The sequence below is a fragment of the Cynara cardunculus genome, unplaced genomic scaffold (genome assembly GCF_001531365.2).
Source record: "Cynara cardunculus var. scolymus isolate 2C unplaced genomic scaffold, CcrdV1 Un_Scaffold_13139, whole genome shotgun sequence".
Classification (NCBI taxonomy): domain Eukaryota; kingdom Viridiplantae; phylum Streptophyta; class Magnoliopsida; order Asterales; family Asteraceae; genus Cynara; species Cynara cardunculus.
The window spans coordinates 1-1,244 of record NW_020208319.1 but is presented as its reverse complement, the minus strand read 5'-3'; the positions used below and the strand labels follow the sequence as shown (position 1 = coordinate 1,244).

The following is a 1,244-nucleotide window of genomic DNA, read 5'->3' as shown; positions in this document are numbered from 1 at the left end:
TAAGATCAAGTGTAGTATCTGTTCTTATCAGTTTAATATCTGATATGTAGGCCATCGGCCTACTCGATATTAATCTTATTTTTTATGGGGAAAGATCTATCACAGTAGCTTGCTATTGGGATCTTTAAGAGTCGCCTTAGTGTTACACTATAGCTTTGGCCTGGCTCACCCCTCCAATCTTAGTTAAAAATCATTTTGGCAGTGTACTGCATCGTTTAAATAACTCGGAAACAACAATAAATATGTTATGTTAGTGTCACTTTACAAATTAATGATTGGAGCTTTACAGGTATATTAAGCCCTTCATAGATAGAATGCTGATTCTGATTCTAATGCATCATTAAAAGGGGCTGAAATAAATTGTTCAAAAGCAGCTTTGATTAATCAATCCAGAATTTGGGATGCACAATGGTGTTAAATAAAACTTGGTGAACTGGTAGATAAACTTTTTCATGGAATCTAAGAAATAAGACCCAAAGAGAGAGCAGGGTTACTTTCATTCTCATAGTTTTTCAAGTTATATTCTAGCATGTTAAATTTCATTTTCTTTTTCTAGAAACTTCGCTAGTAGAAACTTAGGATAACATTTGAAAAACTGAAGATATCCAAACTTGCAGTATGACTTTTTATTATCAAATCTTTTGAAGTACCCGCACTTTGGAATAGGACGGTTTTCATCAGGAAGAATTTCTTTGAAGTGGACAAAGTGGATGTTATTAGTGGTTGCTTTGCTCTGAGTAATTTACTTTGTGTTAGATTTGAGTAGAAGCAAATAACATTTGAGACAAAAAGAAAGAAGAGCTGAAGCATGGCAGAAGGATTAGACTAAAAGAAATGCAGAAAAAAGAGCAAAGTTACAGACAAACAAATTGAAAGCCATGATAGATGAAACAAGACGAAGCACAAAAGAAGGTGGATCGTGAAGGTTCTTATCGCAAAATGTAACTGTATCTTGTGTTTTGAGGTCTGATTGAACCTGATTTATGATCTGTGTATTTTTGTGGGGAGAGTTTATATTTGAGGCTTCAACTGAAAGATAATTGATATTTATGTGGGAGCATTTCCAACCATCTGCAAAAGGCATAAATGGAACAACCCACAAAAGAAGGTTCCTTCAGACTTCAGAGGCATCCCACATCTCCAGACTAAACAAAATAACCAAACATTAGACTGTTACAAAAACCAAACCCCAAGATGAAGAAAAGCATACCTTTCTCGGCCTTTTGGCTAAGATCAAGTGTAGT

At 34.9% G+C, this 1,244-nt stretch overlaps 1 pseudogene; it reads left to right on the top strand.

Moving 5' to 3' along the window:
* Nucleotides 1–174, top strand: LOC112505617 (annotated as a pseudogene; the record flags this gene model as incomplete).
* Between the last annotated feature and the right edge of the window lie 1,070 nt (nucleotides 175–1,244).